General features: G+C 37.7%; 1 protein-coding gene and 1 long non-coding RNA gene across 7 annotated transcripts in view; one reads left to right on the top strand and one right to left on the bottom strand.

Annotated features, from left to right (window-relative positions):
- Positions 1-17,648, bottom strand: part of TNRC6C (trinucleotide repeat containing adaptor 6C) — a 136,644-nt gene extending 118,996 nt beyond the window's left edge. For 2 of the 6 annotated variants that reach the window (XM_087709858.1, XM_087709859.1), the window contains exon 1: positions 16,087-17,648. The gene's annotated coding sequence lies outside the window, so the exon portion shown is untranslated. The remainder of the gene's footprint in view (positions 1-16,086) is intronic. The other 4 variants (XM_087709860.1, XM_087709863.1, XM_087709861.1 and 1 more) reach the window with 3 other exon arrangements.
- Positions 128-14,705, top strand: LOC148048149 (uncharacterized). Its single transcript, XR_015695800.1, has 3 exons — positions 128-256; positions 2,760-2,927; positions 14,164-14,705. It is a non-coding gene; the product is annotated as an uncharacterized LOC148048149 (long non-coding RNA).
- Positions 17,649-24,163: the final 6,515 nt, after the last annotated feature.

Below are 24,163 nucleotides of genomic sequence, written 5' to 3'. Positions count from 1 at the left end.
GGCTGATATTCACTGTCTGTTAGAAAGCATACGTGAAGCCCTGTTCTAATATGGATAATCAGTTCCCTGAAGAGGTAGGTTGAAGCAGATGTTTCAATCAATGAGATGACTATCAAGTGTAATTTGCAGGGCCCCTGCCTATAGGGGGGGAAAAAACACATACACTATTGATGCTACCACTGACTGCAATCTCCTCTGTGCATCATGAACTTCATGCTTCAAACAAGATGTATGCAGAATTCAGTAAAAATAATGAGTAAGTACAAGACAAAAAACCACTGCCAAATACTCTGGCCTCTATCTATCCATGGTCAGGCAGATAGTGTAAAGAACATGCAACATCAACATTATTCCTTCTAGAAGTTGTAAAAAAAATCATATAAAGAGCAGGGTACACAATACTCTGGAAATTTTAAAAAAAAATCAAGGTAAAGGTCATGTTTACATTATTTGATGTCACTATTCATGTGATCATCATAAGGGAAACAATGAACATGAATTTTTTTAAAAAACCTATAACTTTTCAGAAAGCACATAGCTTCTTAGCTCAGGTTTGCCAGAAATCACCTGGATGATGTAGCAAGATACTGGAACAATTTTCCACGAACAGATGAAATGACAGAAATTTTTGCCAATAATGAGAAAATTTTGGAGAAAATGAAACACTATATTCCAACATAAAATTTTATCCTAACTATAAAGCACAGCAGAAGTACTCTGTTTAGGGCTGTTAGGGGAACTAATTGGGTTTAGGGGGCGTGTCATTTAATCGGGTGAAAATTAATTTTTGCAATTTTTTTCAGGGTTCTAAAAATATGTGTTTTTACATCAAGAATTCAAATCTCCTGTTATTTTTACAATTGCACAATGTTTAGTTGGTATTTGATCATATACCCCACAAATACTGATAACTTTATCCTCTCAAAATTACACCTTGTGTTACAAAAATTAAAGTTTTTTTCTGCATGAATCTTATCTAGCTAAGCAAAAAATAATCCATGCTATTATAAACTAACATCAGAAAGCAATTATCTGAATTACAAAAATAGTGAGTTTCATCAAGTCTTGATTTGATTTATTCTTTGACATCAGGTGCCGATTTGCTTCTGGTCCTCACGTTTCTCATGTGCATATACATTGCTTGCTGCCTCTGTGACCTGTTTCACACAACTCTCTATTGATTGGGCATGACAGGGCTACTGTGGTACTTGCATTGGTTTGTCAATGAACTTTTTTATTTCTGCTGTAATCAGTTTGCACATCAAAGGTGGCTCATATACACCTTCACACCAGTAAATCAGTTCCAGCAGAGTCAATGCTCTGCTGCTGATTAAATGCGTTTTTCTTGCACGTACAGAAAAATCTCCCAGCGTGTCATTGTCTACACCACGTCAATGATCTTTTGCACACCAGCTCTCCTCTCTTGAATGTCATCTGAACACAAAAGTGCTTGGATTATCATTTCACTGAAAGCATACCATGCTGAGTGCTGAATGGTTGGCAAAACAGCATCTATCACAGCCTTCTTTTGCAGTCTGACTTGCTGCAGATGGAATAACACGTGATGCGGGCCTTCAATCCAGGAATGTTTTACTTTGATGTTGAACCAGCAAGAGTAGTACAACACCAACAACCACTATCATTCTTACGTTTTGGAGAGTTTTGCCTTTAAAGCCATGCTTTGAAACCCATATTCAACAAAGCCTATTTGCAGTTGTCAACCAGCGTGAACAGCTTATGGGGCCAATTTCCAGAAGAGCTAGATCTATGAGAGGTTGTCCTGTCCTTATTGACTTTGCGATCCTATATCCATGTGCTTGATCAGTAAAGAGATCCTTTACAACACTGTCGTTCAGTGAAATGATAGGCTCACCAATTAAAATTCTGGTGAAGGATCAATGTCAAGTTCTGTTGCAATGTCTAGCATGTTGCCAATTTTACCTGCCCATTTGTTATTAGGCAAGGTCTTTCCATCCAATTTTGCCATTAAGTGTTATAGGGTAATTCATCTGTGTGCAGTGCATATACCAACCAGATCAACTTCCAGTCAATCATGACCTCCACCCAGTGCACCATCTTCAAGGCCAATATTAACATTTGTAGAATCTCCTCCAGTGGTCCTTAAGCTTTTGTCGCCTTTCTTCTTCATGAAATACACCATATTATCTGCAATCACTTGAGCAGGTTTTCCTGTTTTTGAACCTTTCTCTGGAGTGAAATGATAAAGATATCTTCCACCCAGCTCACTGCACAGAATGATATTCTTCTTTGGTTGCACTGGGGAATTGCTGACCTGAATTGTTTGCTTTCAGCATAAATTTAGTTGCATCTATACGGCCGTCAAAGAAGATGCATTCTATTTTGCCCTTCTGACAGAGCTCATCAAATTCTTGATCTAGGAACTTCATATTTTTTCCCCTGGGTTCTCTTTACTTTATTGTGGTCAATTACAAATCTCTTGTCTTCTTCGGTGATCAAGCCAGAATCTATGAAGGCGGCTGTGGTAATGGCATCATGACACATAGACCAATACTGTATCATGCTCTGCATAGTGACATTTGTTATTTCTAATCTGTTGTGCTCTGTCTTTTCTTTTGAAGTAGAGGGCATGTGTGTTTGGTCTAAGGCCTCTTCAAAACTTCGATCACATTCCTCTTCATCTTCATCATCAGTCGCATGTCCTTCATTTTCATCATAAGAGATACTTACTTCATTTGTCAATACCGAAATGTCTGGAATTCTTCTCTGCTTATATTTAGCAAGATTTTGTCCCTCATCATCTTGCCGTGACCCGACAAAAGGGCGAACGACAAAACTGCACCCAACTAAACCGCATCGCTGACATCATCAACGCGGCGACAACAGCCAGCGCGGAGAAAGAAGGGCGCTTTAAATAGCGCGTCGAAAGAAAGCCGATTTAACTTAAGGTAAGGGTTAGGTTTAGGGTTAGCTTTAGGGTTAGGTTAAGGGTTAGGGTTAGGGTTAGGTTAAGGGTTAGGTTTAGGTTTAGGTTTAGGTTTAGGGTTAGGGTTAGGTTTAGGATTAGGGGTTAAGTTTAGGTTTAGGGTTTACAGCATGCTTCTGTCTCCGCGCTGTTGTTGCCCTGTTGATGACATCAGCGACGTGGTTTAGTCGGGCGCGGTTTTGTCGTTCGCTCTTTTGTCGGTGAACCCATCTTGTTGCTTTTGTCTTTTGCCTAGTCATTTCTGCTTGGCATATTTGGTGAGATTCAAAAGAACCAATCTTGTCTCCCTAACCTTTAATGAAAGTTCCTTCAATGGTATCTTCGTCTCCTTAAGGCAGGTACAGTTATTGTGAACTTTTTTGCAGCCAGCAGGGCAGCCCAATTAGACACACAGAACAATTTGACACTTGTAGTTGAGGATGTCAAACAGTTAGATTTAGATTTAGATTTATTTTATTTGTATGCCGCCCTTCTCCGGGAGGGACTCAGGGCGGCGAACAACTCAAAGGGGGAAAAAGGGGAACATAGAACACAATACAAGTAGTTAAAATAGCCAAGAGTCACACTACCACACAGGTCGAGAGGGGAGGGGAACTCATCAACCCCAGGCCTGCCGGCAAAGCCAGGTTTTTACGGCTTTTCAGAAGGCCTGGAGAGAGGTGAGGGTCCGAATCTCTGCGGGGAATTCGTTCCAGAGGGCCGGAGCTGCCACAGAGAAGGCTCTCCCCCGGGTAGTAGCCAGGTGGCATTGGCTGGTAGACGGAACCCGGAGGAGGCCGACCCTGTGTGATCTAATGGGTCTTTGGGAGGTAATTGGCAGCAGGCGGTCTCTCAAGTACCCAGGTCCAATACCATGAAGGGCTTTATAAGTTACGACTAGCACTTTGAAGCGTATCCGGAGACTGATCGGTAGCCAGTGCAGCTCGCGGAGGATAGGTGTAACGTGGGTGTACCGAGGTGCACCCACAATCGCTCGCGCGGCTGCGTTCTGGACGAGTTGAAGTCTCCGAATACTCTTCAAGGGCTGCCCCATTGCAGTAGTCCAGTCCAGTTTGTCAACTTTCACAGTGAAAGTATCTTTGATATCTAGCTTTCCTCTACCATAGAGATATGTTTTTGGCTTGACTCAGCTCTCCTGGATCTTGTTCAAGATTGTTATTTGTGAATTTACAACAGGAATCATAAAAGAACTGTTCGCTCACTCCCACTTTTAAGCACTTTTGGATATATGTCCCCTAAGACTGGCTGCTGAGTAGTTTCTAGCATCATCACTACTTTGTTCTCTTAACAGTAGGCCATATCTGAGAATGTCTCGCAATGTTGGTAGTTCAGAGGCAACAAGTCTCTGCCAGTCCCAATTAGGCTGTGCGTATGAGTGAATGTTTCCAGTCTTGATCTTTTTTTATAAACCATTACATATCAGTTATTACACTCACAGGCAATGAGGCCAGCAGTATTAACACTCTCAGACAAAATAATGTTTAACAAAAAGAGAAAGACAGCTGAACCTGGGAAATGAAACAAACAAAATGTTAAAAAGTTATGATATTTATGTTGTTATCCTATTTTCCCCAAAATAAGATCTCCCCAGATAATAAGCCCAATTGGGCTTTTGAGTGCATGCACTAAAATACGCCCTCCTCCAAAAATAAGCCCTCCCCAAAAATATTTAAATGCATGCAAAGCCGGTCCCCGCCATTTCCTCTGCCGTGCAAACAACACGAGATGAAGAGACAAGGCCAGAGGGGGGAAGGGAGGGGGGATATGCCCCATGCGCCCCACACATCCTTACCTAATGGCTGCTCCCGCAACTCTAGCCACAGCACTCCTTCTGTTATACTAATGGCTGCCGCAAAAAGAGCGGCATGCCTAGAGACGCACAACACAGCAGCAGCAAAAAAAACTGTGTGATTTGGAGGATCACATGCCCGAAAGAAGCAACAATGTGATACAGTTGTATAAAAAAGCAAAACAATCACTGGCTCCATCAACAGAAGTGTAAGGTCGAGAATAAGAGAAGCCTGTACACTTCTCTCCAATATTCTCCACTATTTAGACTTTACCTAGAATATTACATTGAGTTCTGGGAATCAGATTTTAGGAAGGAGCTAAACTGAAGTGTATCCAGAAAGGAATATCGAAGATGATAAGGAATCTGGAGGGAAATACTTATAAAGATTTCGAGGTATTGTGTTTGCTTAGTCTTTTAGAAGAGAAATCTGGAGGGAAACATGACAGCTGTTTTTAACTATCAGAATCCCTCTCATGTAGAAGATGGGATAGAATTGTTCAGAATTGTTCTGAAAGAAGGGCAAAGATGCAATAGATTCAAATTATAACAAACTACTACTACAAGTAGTACTTGACTTACAACCACAATTGGGATCAGGATTGCCATCATAAATCAGGTCATTCGTAAAGTGAGACATCACATGAGTCCACCACCTATGATGGCAATCCCAGCAATTACCATTGCAATAGTTCATTAAGACTTTACATGTGACTTCCATCATTTACAAAAACAGTGCAGCTTTACAAAGACTTAAAGAGCCAAATATATTGTAAGAAATGTTCACTGAAGAAGCTGGGTCTGAAAAGGACACAGTAAAAAGTGAAAGATTGGTACAGAGAACTATGAGGGACAAATGAATGAGCTGGCTTGTTGGTGCATACTGAGTGGGCTGGGGAGTGAACCAATACTTGATGGGCCAGGGAACTGCATGGAACTGGGGAGAGAAGGCATCTGGAAAAATGAATGTTCCCTGGTGTTGGCTGGGGGGAAGGGTGCTGAAGTTTCCCAGGGTATGATAGGCAACCCCAGAGGCACACTTGCCGCCCCACAAGATAGGGCAGCAGGGGGTCAAAGAGACATAAATGAGAGAAGATAGAGGGGGTAGAGATAGTTGAAACATCCCTCTAGTCAGAGGTGGGATTGAAAATTTTTAGCAACCAGTTCTCTGCCCAGTTGTTGGGTGGGCGTGGCCATGGGGCATATGGCTGCTCAGCCTCCTACACCACGGTGAGGTGGTGGGGTGGTGTTTTAGCCTCCCAGACTCCGGAGGCTTTCCTTGAGCCTCCAGGAGGGTGAAAACGGCTTCTCCGAAGCTCCAGAGAACCTATGGAGGCCAGAAACAAGTTTGTTTTGGACTTCTGGAAGTTCTAGGAGACTCGTTTTTCACCCTCCCAGAGTCTCCGTGCAGCCCCTGCACTTACTTGGCATGACAAACGGGCCACGTGGCGATTCCTGGGAAGAGTGGGGCAGGGTGGGCAGGGCCAACCAGTCTTTCCAACTACTGGTTCGGTGAACCAATGAAAAATTAGCATCCGATTCACCCGAACCAGTCCGAACTGGCTAGTCCAGTCCCACCCCTGCCTCCAGTCATAAGTGTATGTGGCCTGCCAAGCACCTAGAATTTGATGTGACCACAGGGGTGCTACAAAAGCCATAATTTCAGTCACATCGTAAGCTCATTTTTTTTCAGCCTCACTGTAACTTTGAATAATTGCTGAACAAATGTTCACAAGGAAGCTTTATGTAGGACTACCTGCAGATTAGATATTAGGTACATTTTTTTAACACAACTGGTTAAAAATGGAAGGGCTGTCTTGAAAGATGGTAAATTCTGTCAGGGGCCTAAATTTCCAATAGATTTGGAAATGAATGTATTTGGTGTTAAATGTTAACAAACCATTAAACCTTTTATGTACAAGATATTGCAGTAAGTTAAGTAAAAACCAAGATAAAACACTTTATCAATTTACCAAACTTTTAAATTTAAGTGATACTGTAGATGAATAACTTCTGAAAAACAAGAAATAGTTCAGTTATGCTTGCTATGTTTGAAAGAATGGGGAAGAGAAACTAGTGAAAAGAATATCTAAGCAGCATTGTAATAAGATATTTGATGTTTAAAAGTAAGGAAGAATAAAATATAAATTTAATATGTAAAAGCCAAATTTGAATAGTGTCTCACTATACATTCCAATATTTTACAAAATATTTTCTTAATAAAACAATCCACACTTTCTATCAGAAGTTTCCAAGTTTGGTACTCTTGATAGTCTTATTGTCTTAAGTAATTCTTTTCATGGCAAGCATAGCGGTTCCCAAAGTATGTGTCGACAATGACATTTATTAAATAGTAAAATATCCTGTGGCACCCTGTGTGTATGCTAAGGTGCTCTGGGGCATAGCAGCAGAGTTTGGGAAACATGGCACTATATTGAAAGGCAAACATATAAACAGAAATGTTTTCAATAACTATCTTACTACCTAAAATTAATGGAAACCTGCCTGGTAGCATCATTTAAGGGGAAATATGTCTATCTTTAAGATCTGTCTGCTGATTTTAGCATTTTCTAAACATTTAATTTTCCTGTTACAACTTTTAAAGTACAGAAAATTTGGTGGATACTCTTTAGGATAGAAAGAGGTACCTGAAAAAAATAATTTGGCTTGCAAAACTTGCTTCTTGGATTGCCCTTCTTTAAATTTGCGTTTTATGTACCTCATGAATATATTTCTCCATAGCTTACTATATTTATTCAATTTACTTAGCTCACCCAATATCATGGGCCACAATTTATCTAATTATGCTTCAACCTGTACTATTTTATTAATAGCTTAGCATGTTTTGTGACACCAACCAATTGTGATTGATACAATAAATCATGATTAACCAAAAACATGGCTAAAGTAATGTACAAATTTTATTTTATTTTAGAAAAGATACAAACCAGAACAAGAGCTGTGGTGGTACAGTGATTAAAATACAGTATTGCAGGCTAAATCTGGTGACTGCCGACTGCCAGCAGTTCCAGTCTCATCTGCTCAAGGTTGACTCAGCCTTCCATCCTTCTAAGGTCGTTAAAATGAGGACCCAAATTGCTGACTCTGTAGAAAAGGCTTTACAGCATAGAGAGGGCTGTAAAGCACTGTGAAGCAGTATATAAGTCTAAGCGCTATTGATATTGGTTAGTAAAATGTCTGCTAATAATCCAGCTTCTTCCATAACATAGTCTTTTTTTATTAGTAGCAAATAAGTGTGATGCAAATGTACTAAGCAAAAACCATTTCCAAAAATAAAATAAAAATCAAATCAAACAATAGTTTTTTCTTCAATAAATGACTTGGTTTATTCAAATTAGTTACCATCACTTTCTATCCCTTGAGTGATATTTTTTATCTGAGTCACCAAAAGTTTTTTTTAAAAAAAATATGAAACATTGAAACAAAGCAATTAATAATGTGGCAGTTGCTCTGAAATCATGTTCTTTAATATTTGTTTGCATCTGCATCTGCAGTATATTCAAAAACAAAAGATGTTGTCAGTTTTTAGAATAATATTTTGGAAGAATAATTATTTAAAAACACACTGGTATAATTTATAAATTGGTATCATCAACTTATCAGGAAATATTTCTTTTGGGGACATGTTTCTCACAAATATATTTCATTATAAAGTATATATAATCAGAATGGCGGATTACTCTATCAAGTTCTATGCACTTATACTAATGAGCTGGCTAAGAATTCTGAAAATTGTCAACTCATCATAACTGCATGGGATCGGGTTTGAAAGGGTTACAAGCAAAATAGGTTGATGTGATGTTGATGTTCAGTGAAACACACTGCTTTTTTCCGAAAAGGTTCAGAAAAAATATTCAGTTCAAATTGCTAGAAGGGTATTCAATTTCATGAAGCAGTTCTACCTATCAAGCCCCAAAAGCTCTGATCAAGTACAAGTGCCTTTTGGAGACAGTAAGGAATCATTTTCACGTGGCCTATTTCCAGTTAGCATGAGCTCCATATATGCATTTGGAAAAGGACGACCTTTATGTAGCAGGCAGTTGCAGACATTACATGGAGAATGTAATACAAGAAATGTACAAGAAAAGTAAAATAATATACTTCACAAATGTACAAAAAAAATAAAAGAATGAAATATTTTACTTTTTAAAAGAGATAATGGAAAAAGTACAAAATCTGTAAAAAAAACCTGTAAGAAAAATATTCAAAGTATTCTATATACACATAAATGTATACGTAGACATTACTTTCTAATTCCAAAGAAGCACTATTTTGGAAGCATGTTAACACCAACTATAGCAATAACAGTTCGACTTATATACTACTCCATAGTGCTTTATAGCACTCCCTGAGGTGTTTACAAATGTCAGCATATTGCCTCCAACAATCTGGGTCTTCGTTTTACCAAGCTCGAAAGGATAGAAGGTTGAGTCTATCAGGATCAAACTGCTGGCTATGGGCAGAGTTGGCCTGCAACACTGCATTACAACCACAGCGCCACCATGGTTCCTAACTATAGACATTCATGTCTTACAAGCATAAATATTACTCAATGACATTTTATATAATTTTTCATTCAACACTACTACCTTTAAAACTGTTAATATGAATACAGAAATGCTTGTGCATCAATATTTTTTCCAATGCATAAACTAAACCCTTTAAGATAGTAAAAGAAAGCTATAATTTTGCCAGTTGAAAATCTATTTCTGAACAGCTATGAACTAATCCTGACTTCTCATGAAATATTATCATTTAAAATATTTCAACCAATGCTGTTACAGTAAATTTTATAGCAGGAGAAATAAATATCTATTATTGCTTATTTTGCTCAAACCAGTCAATTAACAAGATACAATATAAACAGACTAACTAAACTGAAATAAAACTGAGTTAGTTAAGTTGTTTTCACATTTCATACTATCCTTATAGATTTAATAGAGAAACTGCGCTTTGAGTAGTTATTTTAAATTCATTTTCTACCTCTAAAAATCAGGTGGGAGAGACAGTTTGGTGCAGTGGTTTAGGCACAAGGCTACATAGTGGGAGCCTGAGTTCTACTCCTAAGGTACAAGGTCAGCTAGGTGATCTTGGGCCAGTCATACCTCCCTTCAGCTCTAGGAAGGAAGTGATAGTAAACTTATTCTGAAATCTTGCCAAGAAAAGCAGGTACTAGTACAAACAGTTGGCAGGAGTTAAGACTGACTTGAAAGGATGGAAAAATAATAATAATTAGACACTGGAAACTGGTAACAATAGTGGATGTCAACTACATGGGACAGCCAAAATACAGTAATGGATAATACTTTTTATACTTCTGTAACTGTATTCTTGAAGATGAACTAACAGCAATTTATATTATCTGCAACGTTCAAAGTAAGCAGATATTTTTTAACAAGGTGAAAAAGCTTATTAGTTCTTTCAGCTCTTCCTCAAGTGTACAACAACAGACTATTTGTTCCTTCAACTTCACTGGTGGCAGATATTATTTCCATATGATTGACAACTAGGTGACACTGCGAGGAGCAGTAAAGCAAATCTGCTATTGGGCTGAATCTTTCATTTGCCTACAATCCCTCATACAGTATATTCATAGAACAAATCTCTAGTTACTTTGCCTAGAGTTTCAAAACAAAAGTGTCAGATATATAAAGAAATTGAATGAAAGATTAAATATTAAATATCTGTCTTTGCTATTAATTACAAACAGGTTTAACTTTTTAACTCAAAATTCCTGGAGATTCTTTCAAAGGGTAAACAAAATAAAAACTGAATTAAAAAAGCACCCTAACAAGATAAAAGACCAAGGTCAAGCAAACAAAAAAAAAGGAATTAATAAGCTTTTAATAACAAAATATTACCAATGCTGCTATAGAAAAGCATGTAAATGATTCTTCTTGTCTATAATATACCACAGTAGTGAGAGAATTTGAGAAGGGCTTTACAATACAGTGTGTTTAATTACCTTTTTATGTCAAGTACTAATAATAGCTTTATATTTATGGCTACTCCAAGGAAATCCATTTATTTTGAAAAAAAAGCTAAAATTACTTTTAGGCTCATTCTTGAAAAATGTTTTCAACTTGAATAATAAGCAGAAGCAATCTAGATATGTAAAAAAACTAGAATTTGCTAGTTGTGTTTTATGATTATGTACTTTATTTAAAAATTAAATGCCAAAACAATATTTTAAAAAGAAAAAAATCTGCAGAGATAAAATTGTTTATTAAGAATACATTTCACCTTTCTAGACCTCCAAAGGCAAACCACAGAGCTGTGTACAACGCTAGACAATCTGGGCAGCCAGCCATAAAACATTACTTCTATAGCAGATTTTGCTTTCACTCCTAAGCTCTTCACAGCTGTAAAATATAACAAGAGAAGTTCTGGTAACCGGCCTAAGTGCCACAGACTATTTATGATTCAAAGGCTAAAGTTTATTTGCTTTACTTTGAATCCTTTTTTAGATACAAAGCCACACCCAACTGGGTATTCAAATTTAATCTTCTAGATTGCAGAGAAAATAAAAACACAAAAATGACTTGTTACATAGTAACATCTGATGACTTTCCCAATAGCTTTTACTGAGAAGATGCAAATAGGTAACTCATGTAAATAATACTGATTACAGTATGACTACAAACCGGAAACTTTTTAAAATACCTTTGTATTTGGAAGTTCACAGTTGGAAATATTGTTATAATTCAAAATGTTGACCAAAGTTCAAAGAACTATACAACATGCCAAATTCCCAAGAATTGGGAAACAAACAAAATTGAAGCACTCCTCCAAATAGACACAACTAGAGGAATAAAGAAATATAAAAATCTGCTATCTCTTTGTATGTCAGCAATAGTATTTTGTGGCTCTCTAAATCCCAACTCTTAGTACATAGTTTAAAGCAGGTTCCACTGAAATCAATGAACAGTCCAATTTAGAATGTTTTTATATGGGGATTCATCTTTCTCTACAACTTGCTATATTTATGCACAAATGCAAAAGTTATGCATCATAGAAAATGAATTTGGTAAATCAGTTTGTTACATCCAGAGCATATTACAATTCAACAAAATATTTGAGTCTTTCAGTTCTGGCGCAGCTAAAATACCTTTATAAAGTTACTGCAAAGATCAAGACATTATCACCAAAAGGCATCAGCTGATACTAAATTGGCTAGACTGCGTCATCATCAGACACTTAAGAGGTTTCTTATCATTCATCTATAGTACTAAAATAGAATGATCAGTTCTTTTCTATAGCTTCAACAGGGGGGGGGGAAGGTTTCAAGTATGACATCTTGTAATATGGATTTTAGTTTTTAACAACAATTTGATGGTGCATCACAAGGTAACATCCTGCAAAGCAAGGAATGCAAATCCTAAGCAGCAGCCAAAACAATAATTTTATAGTTCATAGTGTATTTCCGGCTTCACCAAAACATATTAGATTTAATATTTAAAATTCTTTATATGAAGTAATGGTATCAACTAGGATAGTTATAGATTTGAAAGGCAAAGAAATTAGCATTTATTCTTTGGATGAATTGAAATGAGTAGAAACTAAGCATTAAGTCGCTAAGTGTTCTCAGAGATACTTTCTTAGCAATTCTTTCCATCTGAAATCCGCCTTTGCTGAAGGAAAAGGCTGCCCCACCCCTGACCTCCTCCTCTTCCAGCTTGTTTTGGAAAGCAGCCAGATGACAGTATTGGGAAAAGTGCATATTTATCTCAACAAGACCAGCTTCAGAGAACAACTAAATGTAATTTTAGGTATTATTCATTCTTTCTTCTCAATGGCCTTTATGTTTTTATTCCATTAAGATGCTGTTCCAAATTATATCCACATTGATGCTTTAGTAACTGTATTCCTAAAGCTTACTATCATTAAACAATCATCCTTGTAAATAAAAGTGAATTGTTCATTGATGGAAATTCATTTGCATCTTTAACTAAGGCAAGGAAAAATATTTATATGCACTTTGCTACAGTGAGTATTCCTTTTTGCACTTTTTTCACACCTGACTAAAATATTGAATCTCTGAAACACATCCAAAGACACCACACCCAAAAAACCTGTTGTTAGACATATGATACTCCAATGCTTACCATGTGATCCTCCAGTTTATGATACACTGAATACTGATGTAAGATTTAAATCAGCAAAAATAGCTGAAAAGTTTAATTAATACCTTAATATTTGTCTGCCCAGCAATATTAATCATTGTTGCAAAATGGTACATTAGCTACAATTGCAGATTAAAGATTTAAGAGTTCCTGCTTTCAATGGGAAAAATAGTGATTATTATGTGAAAGGATCTCTTTCACTCAATAAAAATCTGTTATAAGGACAGAATTTCAAAATATAGAATATTTATCTTATTAGTACACATTTTAAAAAGTGTGAGGTTCAAAGCAGAATTTCTCACCAAAAGGTAAGTGCATTATTCGCTTTTATCAGCTTATCTATTTAAGAACTGTGATGAATTTCACAAAGGCATGACTACTGAATCACAAGAGATATAGTATATACCGCTTTAGAGCTTATGATTTAAGAGTACAAATACCCTTCATGAGACTGTGCCTGCTTAACTGACAAAGAGACTAGCATTGACATAGTATTTTTTGTCAACATCATACCTCTAACATTCGTATTGTGAGGAAGAACAAACTTATTCGGGATATTTTAATTAATCATTTTAAAGTGTTTTGTAGGCTGCTTGTTGACACCAGAACCAAAGTGAATCAAACCATTGGCCTACTTAGTCCAATATTTATTTCTATAATGGCCAACCAAATGCCTATGGAAATACCAAAGAAAGGAATAACAGCTTCCTCTGCTGCTGTTTCTCAGTAACTGATAGTCTAAGCATGCTCTCTCTGATCCTGAAGGTAGCATATTTATTAGCAATTTTCTTCTTCATGAATATATATAATCCCTTTTAATATTATCTAAGTTGCTGGCTATAGCTGTATGTTGTGATACCACATTTCAGAATCTATATGATGTGTCAAAAGCATTTTCAACACTCAGCATCATTTGACAACCTTTGATTCTTGTATTTTGAAAAAGAAAAACTTTAATAATTTATTTGTACCATGTACAGTATATATACCACTATTTTGCCCAGTTACTTTGCTTTGTTTTCTCAATTTAAAAGCACTAAATGAACATTTACATATGAAAATGATGGAATTGTTTAATAATTATGGTTACCATTTTCTGCACCCTTTTTATCTTGATAATATGCTTTTTAGTATACAGTTGTTGGCTACATATATAGCATTTCATATGGTCACATTATGTATTTGCATTGGAACACTACAGAATAGTATTATTTGTGGCTCCTTTGTAATGATCTCCAGCATGGAATTCACTTTTTTTTTCACAGTTGCTGCGCACTGCAATGACATGTTCATTGAGTTATATCTATTATAAGCCCACTATTCCTTTGCTGTGGTCAGTCACTCTCAGCTTGACTATTCTTTTTCAGGAAATATGAAAAATCAATATAAGGGAAAGCAGAATGCATTTCTGTCTTCTATATTGCACTAATCCTAAGTCCATTTAATTCTTGATCAATGAAAATGTATTGGATTAAAATTAATAATACAGCAAAATTATTGCAAAACTAGAAATCTTGTATTTTGTTCAGTCTATTTAACATAGTAATTAAAAATGGAAAGCATGTAATGTTAAAAATATAAAATTAACCAAATTGAATCAATAACTATAATTACATTGGAAAGAAAGAAAATACTATTATGTATTTCATTTATTACAATAAATGCTATTGCCTTTTTTCAAAAGTTACCTATGATAAAATATTTTGTTAATTGAAGGGTTACTAATATACTTGTGTAGAAAATTTAAATCTAAAATTTAAAAGGTAATACAAATAGCAATAAAACATGTTTGTATCTATGAATGAAATTTAAATATTTTTGCGTCATTTTAGAACAAAGTTGAGAATATATAGTTGAAACTGAACCTAGAGACCCTCAACTCTGATGATAATCAGAAATTCCTGTAACAAGTCATATTAAATCTTGAGTTTTTCCTGTGTAAAACTGTTTATTTTTCTAAATTCTGATGGAAATAATTAGGCTATATGGACAAAACTAACAGCAAAAATTCAAATATGCAAAAATAATAAAACACATTGTCAGCTTTTAAAAACATTTCAATAATTATAGTTTTATTTCGTATGTAGGTATTTCTCACAATCTAGGTTTCTATGTTATGAATCTACTGATATAAAAACATTTGTCTAAAGTATTACTAGACAGGTTATTTTGTTTGCTGTTCCACATGCAGACGTTTAAGTAATCAAACTATCCTTTAACATTCTATTTATAGACTGACAAAAACATTAAGGAATTTTAAATCAGGCTTAGTCACCTTTGTAATATTAAAAGTATCAGAATAATCTTCTATACATGAACTATGTTTCTAGAGAGCCTAGCTTTTGATTAAAATAACCCAAAGATTTTGGGTACAGTTTCAGCAAGGTTCCATAGTAAAATTACATGCAAATTGTCATTTTATCTGTGTTTATTTTTAATCATTGCTTGTTCCATTTAATCAAAAATCCTATGAAAAGGGGGAAAATCTAGCCTTCTTAACAAAACTCCAGCAAAGAAATAGAGACATCAGAAAAACTACTTGGGGGGGGGGGAGAAAGGCTGCAGTCCTTTTCGCATACCAATTGATGAATCCTACTAAACACAATGGAATTTAATTCAAATAAGTCTATACAGAATTGCACCGCTCATTATTTAAATGCCCAACAGTAACTAATCATAGATGAAGTTCAAGTTTTGACCACTTGGTTACATTCAATCAGCTTCTCTATTCTAGCAATACTTACACTGAAATTGCCAAGATTAATTATCACTATTTTCTAAACAGCACACCACATGATAGTAAGAGTTACTTAACAACAGCATGAAAACCTTAATAATTCAAATGAAATCATTTCTCATTATTTCCATTTTCTTCCATATTTTTCTCATAAATGAGGCGTTTGGAATTTTCAGTAGAGGTAAGGAATATGAGAAACATTGAAGTTTTTAAATTATCTGAAGCTGTCAATTGGGGATTTTTTAGCTTGTGAATACATTAGCTTGAGGAGATTTGTTAATTTTTCATTTTAATAAATATATAATGATTACAAAACAGATTACAGTTATATTGTTCTGGATCAAGAGCTACTTCCTAAGGAACTGCAGGCACTGAACTTCATTAAGAGGTCTTTTTTTATCTGCAACTTTTCTGCCTCCACATTAAGAATGTGAATGGTCCTTTCTCTTACCTTGCTTCGTTTCCTTCTGGGGCTCTTTGGCAGCTTTCGACTCGGTCTCCTTGAAAAAGAACAAATGAATATTTTGTCTGGCGCCTGGGAGTTTCACTACCGTGCTCCTTTTAATGCTTTTTCTTACAAAAAATACCCGTATTTTTCACGTTGAATATGAAAAAAATCTCTCACGGCCAATAAAGTCAGTTTTTTTTAAATATCTATGCTCGTTCCAAATTAAAACAAAAAACAAAAACCACCAAAAATATTCTGCCACAAAAGAGGAGGAAGGGAGTTGGGAAAATCAGACAAGAAACCAACAGTAGAAGAGCTGTATGCTCCAGTTTTATTTCCAGCCCAGAAGATAAGTGCAGCAGAGGCAGGTCCAATTCCAAAACAAGAATATTTTTTCTTCAATGAAGCAAACTCACAATACGAGTTCTCAGCTAAATTCTGCACAGAGAATTTTGTTTTTAAAATTAAACATAGATGATTGCAGCAAAAATATACTGTCAGGATGAGCGTGAAATCTGTATGCTTTGTAGTTGTTCAGGATACGGCTTTTTAAAAGGTGTTGGTAGATTCTCAGTTTACATGGAGGAACATCTGAATATTTTGTTTTCAAAAGTGCAAATTAAAATGGATAATATCGAACCCATTCAAAGGTTTAAAGGGGATTAGCTCAGAAAAACAAAAAAGAGCCAGAAGACTCTGAGACAGAGATCCAAGTACCCAGTAAAGTCTTTTTTTTTAAGGAAAGCGAGACGTAGAACACAAGCAGTGGGAAAAAAATCTAACAGTTTCTTTCAGGAAGATCCAAGGGGGAGAAGAATCCAGGCAAGGATCCACAAATGCCAGGGAAATCCACCAGCAGTGCTTTTCATCCGTGGATCCAAGGAAGGGAGCTCCAGCAGTCTCTCTCATGTACCGGGATCCTAAAAAGGATCCAGAAAATAGGCTTCGTGGCGAGGAAGGAGCCCACCACTCTCTTTCATACGGATCCACCCAGACAAGCAAAACATAGGTGGATCCAGAGAAGAAGGCAAAATCCAGTCTCTTTCTCACAAAGACAGGATCCGCAAAACCCGGGGCGATCCCGCAGCTGAGTTTCTCACAAGGAGGTCCGTCAGTCGTTTCCTCTCCCCGCGGGATCCACCCAGTTAAAGAGCAGAATTCACAGCAGCAGCAGCCGCTCGCTCTCCGTCCCTCCCCAGCGATTGACGAGAGATTCTCTGGGGGAACCAAGGGGATTTATGGAGGCAGCAGAGCCGCAGGGACGGCTCTCCTCGGACCGAGCTTTCGCTTGTAAAGGGAAAGGGGTTGGGCCGCTGGCAGGACAAGCAACGCCGCTGGGTTCAGTGATGCCGCTGACCCGGCCCTCCACTCCTCCTTGCAGTAGTAGTAGTAGTAGCAGCAGCAGCAGCAGCAGCCGTCGCCTCCGCCGCCTGTGCCCTCCGCTTCAGGAGCAGAGCTGCTGCCACCGCAGCCATTTTGTTACTAACTGACAAGAGCCCCGCCAGGCAGCCAGCGCGAGACCACAACGGGGCGAGGGGGAGGGAGCAAAGGAGAGAAGGAGAAAGAGAGCGAGCGAGAGAGGCGAGAATCCTTCCCCTCCCTTCCCTGACCTCAAACAGGAAGTCCCGACCACCTCTCCGATCACGTGGCCAAGCCGAACGCATAAAAGACGGCTCCGTGCAAAGACAGTACAAAAGGCGAGCCAATGGGGCGGCGGGAGCGGTTAACGGGCCCCGCCTTTCTGTCAGCCTTGTCTCGTCGCGTGAGAGCGGGCGCCGATGCTTTTTTTTCCCCCGGCTGGGCGGTGAGCGCTGCCTCGAATGGCTTTGCCTGCTCCGTCCATCTTGTGTGTGTGAAGCTAAATCTCCATAGAGAGGGAGTGAGAATCGCAGGTCGTCCCCGGCCGCTTTGCGCAGGGAAAAAGCAAAGCCAAAACCCAAGGCTGGGAATGCGAGAAGGCGCAGGTTAAACTTTGCAAGGCAAAACGTGTAGCAGCCGCACCGAACCATTTGGAAAACAAATAGGTTTGATCCGCCTGTTTGTTTATGTAACTGTATCCTTGGTGGCTGTACGCTGAAGCCATTATTTTAGTAGCCTGCTTCTGTCTCGCAACACAAGCGTTCAGTGGCAGTGACTGAAAGGAGAGCCGAAATAAAAGATGCCGTTGCTATTTTATAATTCTATTATCCGCTTTAAAAGACAAAACAGCTTTAGCCCGTTTCTTCTGAGTTTACCATAAACTGAGCAGTCGCCTGCACTGCCGTGGGAAAGATCAGGGTTATCTGGCAAAATTGATCTCCCGTTAGAGATCCCTTGTTTAGGATAATAACTTAAACCTGTTTCCCAGGATGACATACATAAGATAAGCAACACCTGTTGGTCCACTGGCTGGTTTCAGAAAGGGTGAAGTGAGCCTTGGGAATTCACCCAGCTACTGAAGCTGAAGAGGCACCAAGCTGAGGAAGTGGCTTGATGTTTGTTTAATATAGTCTCTCTAGTGAACTGGAGAGGAGGTGAAGAGAATCAATAATAGCATAATTCTCGCTTTGGTGGACCTTATTCTCAAGGGTGCACAGAATCGTGGCCAAAGATTGTTAACCTTTCCAACCTGAAGGCAGTACCAAATTAAACAGTGCCTCCAATGTAACGCCTGCAGATGCAAAGTTTGGGGTAAAGTAATTAGATTTAATCTCTTGAATTCCATGGCTTGGCTGGCTACTGTCAGCCAAAGGTTGGTCAGGCTACTTTTCAGAGAAGAACCAGCAATATTACAGGACTAAAAAGAATAGGTTTTTTTTTACAATGTTTTGTTTTCTCACCATCCAAAGTTACCAAAAAGAAGAACTCTCATGTAGAAAATAACCTTACTCTGTCTTTTATTTGGCCCACTGAAAACCATTGTAGCCGGTAAGTAGGCTTGGAAATCCTACATCTCCAAACAAACTATCTTCACTGAGTGTTCTCATAATCTCGTCTTCGTAGAGGTTTGTATAGCATACTAACCTCTAATGTACTTTGTGTGATTTTAGCTTAGCACAGTGTGTAAAACCAATTGCTGGGATTTGTAAATTACTTTGTAAAGATTAACATTGTGTAAACAGGGTGACTAGGCCTAACTTTAAAAAGGGTAAAAACAAAATGTGGCTTAGTACATTGTATCCACCTAGCCATACAGAGCCAGCTTTGATATACATTTATAGATAACTGGAGGATGTATTTTGTAGATGGCAAAAGAGCCAAAGTTAGCTACAAGTATTGCATTCAGTGGTATGAACTGCAGAATAAAGGTAAAGGCTCCCCTCGCACCTATGTGCTAGTCGTTTTCGACTCTAGGGGCAGTGCGCATCTCCGTTTCAAAGCTGAAAAGCCAGCACTGTCCAAAGACGTCTCCGTGGCCATGTGGCCGGCATGACTAAATGCTGAAGGTGCATGGAACGTTGTTACCTTCCCACCAAAGGTGGTTCCTATTTTTCTACTTGCATTTTTACATGCTTTCGAACTACTAGGTTTGCAGAAGCTGGGACAAGTAAATGGGAGCTCACTCCATTACGCGGCACTAGGGATTCGAACCACTGAACTGCCAACCTTCTGATCGACAAACTCTGCATCTTAGCCACTGAGCCACTGCGTCCCTGCAGAATAAGCATATACAAATTCACCCTGGAGTTCCCTATTTAAAGACATAACCATAAAGACTTTTTAAAGTATCCATAGATGTATCATTTTGAATGAACTCGCAGTTTGCAACCCATTATAAAGCTGTAGGTAATCCAAAACTATGCTGTTGCAACTCTTAAGAAACTTTCAGAAATCACAGAATTACATTTGATCCAATACTTGCTTGGAGCACAGGCACAAGTCAGCTTTCATTAATAGTTAATATGCACCTTAGAAAGTGACAGCACCTTGCTGACCCTGGCTAAACTGAGAAACTGAACAGGTTTTACTCTGATTAATATTTGGGTAGAAGAATTACTTGGCAATTCTAAGGCTGTTGGCTGGACTGAGAAATTTTAAAGTAATTGCAATGGGAATGCAGTCATCAAGAGTCTCGGGCACATCTTTTTCTTTTAGGTAGAAACAAAGACTCAGGTGTGTACTTTGTAATAAACTTTGGACCAACTGAAATAAACTTTGGACTAACTGAAATACATATCTTAAATTCTTTTACGAGATGACATGAGATTTTGAAAGCTCCAAACATAATAGTTGGCATGATTTTTCAACTCTTGTTTCCATACAGATAGAATATTATTGGAGTTACAACATATGCCTCATTGTGTCTTGCATGCAGGTTTGACTAAAGCAACAGTATGCTAAACAATTATGAAAGTGAGTCAATGTCAACAAGTATATATCATGATAATAAAATTTAAAAGATTAACATCAGAAGAATTAGCGTTTATGGTTATTGTGCAGATAATAAATGAGATAAAGTTTAAATGTCTGAAAATTAAATTAGATGCTAAACCCAGTTCTATTTTTCCCTTATAGGCAGGGATACTACAGTGTTGCTGTTATATTTTAGCCATTTCCAATAAAAACTTTTTTCATAAACTTGAGCACTCTGATTTTAGATTGTTTTTACACTAGTATCTCAAAACAAATTAAAAATTCACCTTATTTTCAAGTTCAAATTCATTTCAATTACCATTCAATGAGCCTTTATTCTGAATAAATTGTTTAAAGGATAATTGTTTTTCAACAACCAACAAAAACGTCACGAGATACTTGACCAGATTTGATTTCGCTTGCCTAGATTATCTATATGGCTATTTACTACTAGACATAGTGATTCCTCTCAGAGACCGGGATCAAATGATCCATGAGTTTTCTGTTTTGACATCATTTGTGTGTTCCCTTTGTAATGAATGATTTTTTTTTGTCCATATGACTTATTTTTACTATTTGCTTACATTACTCCTTATCTTTCTATCGAATTTCAGTCACAGTTCTTGCAAATAACTGCTAGGATGTTGATTCTTTGTTTTGAGAGACATTTGCTCTGGCATAGAAGAAAAAAATCTGAAAACTCCATATGATGGATATATAACAGGTATCGGTGAAGATGGATTGGCAAGTACAGTATGAAGTGCTGGACTTGTCATCCCCCATCAGGGCACAATAGGTCTATTTTTAGCTGTTGAGGATAAGTCTGATAATGTCTTTGATTTACAGACTGAAATGTAATTAGAACCATTTTTTGCCACTGGAGGGAGACCACATTGCTCAAGAAAGCAATAGGAAGGGAAGTCCAGAACAAAGCCAAACACCCCCACATCCACACACACAGGTGCTGTGTATTTAGTCTAAAAAACTTTCTGGACTAGACAACATTGTTATGCACAAAATCTTTCAGCAGCTAAATTTGAAATAATCTTGCTTTTCATAGAAAAAAAAGTACTAGCAATAGAATGTAAGCATTTCTGCTGGCAATTTTCAGCAGATCTGATTATACTTGCATTGAAATGGCTCGGTTTAGGAGAGGAACCAATCAACCCTGACTTTACTGATGATGGATAGGGGCATGATTTTGTTTGCTGCACATCTAAATCTAGGCAGGGGACAAATAAGTTGCAAGGGAGTAACAGAAAAACAAAAATAGCAAATGGAATTCCACTTTGTCGTGTTTATAAATGTAGGTCAGCAACTGCAGTGCCTGGCAGCTCAAAAGGAGTGTGGAAAATTATTTTACTGATCCTCTCTGAAATCAAAAGTCTCATACAAACTGAATAGGCATAGCCATGTGACATCATTGCTGCTGTATGTTACTATTTATTTCCCAGGCTTGAATAGGATTTTAATGTCACAAATTAAATATACATTGCTGTTGCCCAGTGCAAGTGGTTTGTTTTGCTATTATAAGGAAATGTGTAAATTGAAAATTGCTTCCACTTTAAGGTTTTATAAAAGGTCATTTAAAAGATCTTAAAATGGAATTGTTATTTTTAATTATTTTTTATTGTTACATTAAAAATGTCAAATATTGTGGCTGTATTCTAATTGTGTGTTATCACCACTTAAACTGATAGAAAAACAATTAAATCATCTCAGTTTTCTCAAAACATATCTTACATTAGTAGTACTTACTAGTATTGAATATAATTTAGATATGCTTCTAGTTGAAATGAAGAATATGAGCAACTTCTTTTAGCTTATTCCAAATTAATGAACATCAGTTAAAAGAGATGTTAAAAGAAGGACTAGGGGTGACATGATAGCAGTGTTCCAATTTCTAAGGGGCTGCTACAAAGAAGAAGGGGTCAGCCTATTCTCCAAAGCATTTGAAGGCAAACAAAAAGCAATGGATGGGAAACTAATGGGTGCTCCAATACTGGAGAATTTTAAAAAGAGATTGGACAATCATTTGTCTGAAATGGTATATGCTTGAACAGAGAGTTGGACTAGAAGATCTCCAAGGTCCCTTCCAACTCTGTTATTCTGTTAATAACAGAGCCGAGGTGGCACAGTGGTTAGAGTGCAGTACTGCAGGCTACTTCAGCTGACTGCTAGTTGCAGTTCGGCAGTTCAAATCTCACCAGGCTCAAGGTTGACTCATCCTTCCATCCTTCCGAGATGGATAAAATGAGGGTCCAGATTGTTGGGGGTAATACGCTGATTGTGTAAACCTCTTAGAGAGGGCTGTAAAAGTACTATGAAGCGGTATATAAGTCTTAGGTGCTATTGCTAAGTGCTATTGCTAAAACTGATTTAGTATAATCTCATTGCTTTCCATACTACTGGAAATCCATTATTCCCTCTTCCCACTTTTTGTGGCCATAGTATTGCCATACAACTGGTTTTTTTGGGGGGGGGATGGGTTTTAAAAACACTGAATTAATATTCAAGCCTCTGGGTGGGTCACAACAGATTAAAAATATAAATCGATACAAAAGACATACTGTATGACCCCAGTGGATGTTGTTATGAATCAACTTGGATTTAAAAAGGGTCTTTGCAAGAGGACTGTTCAGGAGGGGTTTTTGAAATGTAACAAGGGAGGAGGGAAAAGAGTTCAGGAGTGTAGAACCCATCAGAAATTTCTGACCTCTGATGGACGGGGCTGATTTTTAGCAAGCTTTCATAATATGTCCCTACTAACGGGCAAATTCATTGCTGACAAGGCAGCATAGTATTGCACTGCTAGTCTGTACAGCATAATGATTTAAAGGTGATGGCCAGCAGTTTGAACTGGGTCCAAAAACCTGCAGGTAAGCAATGCAACAATTTTAGCACTGCCATTGCAATTTTGCAGTTCTGTAAACTGACTCAGCAGGACTCCTGTCACCACATCCCAAAGCAGCTGCAGCTTCTGGACTGTGCAAAGGCTGCTCCATGAAATATCATCTATTACAATAATCAAACCAGATGGTGCTGAAAAGATGGCTTGTCATCTTTAAAGCCTCCTGGCCCAGGTAGGATTAAAACTAGAATTTGGGATTAAGATAAGCATAACCCGCCCCACCTCTAGCCACAGACTCTACCTATTGTTTGAGCAATAGTCATGAGTCCAGAAGGACACCCAGTTCATTTGGAATGCACACAATTCTATTCAGAGTAACTATCAATATTTCAACATATTTGAATTATATATAGCCACTCAACCTTGGATGGAATTAATCTGAGTTTATTTTGCCCTCTTCAGAACTCCAGACATTTGCTCAAACTTCATTGCATTTCAACTTGACTAGGTAATGTAATATACAGCTGAATATTATCAGCCTAATGGTAACAGCTCTCTTCAGATCTCCAGAAGACTTCATCTAGCAACTCGATATAGAAGATAGTGGGTGTAGCAAGCATTGTGGAGCAGCTACAACCTCAAATACTGTATCTCATCCTAACAGACTAGAATCATTCACTCGGGTGCAGAATCACTGAAGATCGGTGTCTTCAAACTTTGCAGGCATCCTACATGCATACCATCACTGATATTATCAAAAGCTACTGGCAGCATCTAAAAGGACCAGGAAGTTGAAGCTGTCAGGATCTGGATGGGGATGAACAAATTGGTACTCAATCCCGACAAGATCGAGTGGCTTTGGATGTTGCCCCTGAGGGACAGTTCAGACAGTCCGTC

This window comes from Thamnophis sirtalis, unplaced genomic scaffold (genome assembly GCF_051295495.1).
Source record: "Thamnophis sirtalis isolate CommonGarterSnake01/CBP01778 unplaced genomic scaffold, rThaSir2_p1.2 scaffold_3, whole genome shotgun sequence".
NCBI lineage: Eukaryota > Metazoa > Chordata > Lepidosauria > Squamata > Natricidae > Thamnophis > Thamnophis sirtalis.
This window is presented reverse-complemented; position numbering and strand designations above follow the sequence as displayed.